At 35.8% G+C, this 1,328-nt stretch overlaps 1 protein-coding gene across 1 annotated transcript in view; it reads left to right on the top strand.

Moving 5' to 3' along the window:
• The window catches only part of SH3TC2 (SH3 domain and tetratricopeptide repeats 2), a 66,842-nt gene that overhangs the window by 21,968 nt on the left and 43,546 nt on the right, over window positions 1-1,328 (top strand). The gene's annotated exons all lie outside the window — the stretch shown is intronic.

Below are 1,328 nucleotides of genomic sequence, written 5' to 3'. Positions count from 1 at the left end.
GCAGGAATGGGTCAAGCCTTGGAGTCAGAGTCAGAGAAGACTTCATTTAAAATCTGCCACTATTAATTTTTTGACCTTCAGCAAGTTACTTAACCTCTGTAGAATGGGAATCGTGATAATACCTACCTCATAAAGTATACTTTTTAAAAAATGTGGTGAATTTGACTTTTTAAAATTGTGATAAAATATACATAACATTTTCAGTTTTAATAATTTTTACTGAACAAGTCAGTGATATTAAATGCATTCACATTATTGTGTAACCATCACCACTGTCCATGCCAGAATTTCTCATCATACCAAACTAAAATACTGTACCTACTAAACAATAACTCCCCTCTATCCCCTTTCCTCAGCCACTGGTAACCACTGGTAAGTGTACTTTTTTTAAGTACCAAAATTGCTAATCAAAAATAAATAGCTATAAATATTAGGATGAGAGGAGGAAAAGGCAATAAAATAAACCAATTTCTCATCTTTCATAGTCGGTAGATAATATCTTCAAGTGCTAAACCAAGGAAGAAGGATATGACTAAATTATTTATACTTTAGGAGGTACTTACTAGGAGAACTAAAGTCAGGAATGTTTAAAATTTGCTGCAACTAGAGGTGGGGGAAAGAGAACATTGCTTTACATAATAAACTAGTATGTTCTAGTTATTTTACAGTTTCTGTATGAAGTGATACAAATTAAAAAGAGAAACATACTCTATTAATCTGTCATGTAACAAAAAATATAGTGTTTGGTTTGTTGGGAGGAGTAAATGAGATAGTATCTGTAGAGAGCTTGGTGTTGTGCTTAGGTGGTAGGATGTGCTCCAGAAATAGTAGATATGTTATAAATAGCAGAGTCGTTTTGTTTCTAAATCTCCAAAATTCAGGAACTTGGAGGCATTAGCTACTAACGGGCACCATAGAGTTTCTTTTAATTTGAGTTGCTTTTGACACAGGCAAGAGCTGGGTTTGGTTGTGCAAACTGGCCTGCTGGGCTGAGTCTTGAGTGGGCAGGCTTGTGGGCCAAAGCTGAGGCCTGGAGTCAGTTGGAGCTGAGATCCAGTTTGGGCGTCACAGCTCCCTTGACTTACCCTGTCTGCACCCTGGCATCCTTGAGTATAAAACAGGGACAATGCCATTTTCTATTAAATGTGAGGTGCCATTTGATTATAAGCACACTATTTTAAGAAAGAAAATAAATGCTGTCCATTATTTATGATGCCACACTTCCTTTTCTTTTATTTCAGAAATGGTGAAATGTGATAAAAGTGCATCTTAGAATGGGTTAACTCCTACAATTACACTCTTGCATAGGGTTATTGTAAAAGTTAAAT

This window comes from Lipotes vexillifer, unplaced genomic scaffold (genome assembly GCF_000442215.2).
Source record: "Lipotes vexillifer unplaced genomic scaffold, Lipotes_vexillifer_v1.1 scaffold1009, whole genome shotgun sequence".
NCBI classification, from domain to species: Eukaryota; Metazoa; Chordata; class Mammalia; order Artiodactyla; family Lipotidae; genus Lipotes; species Lipotes vexillifer.
Note: the sequence above shows the minus strand (reverse complement) of the source record. Positions and strands in the feature narration are given on the sequence as shown.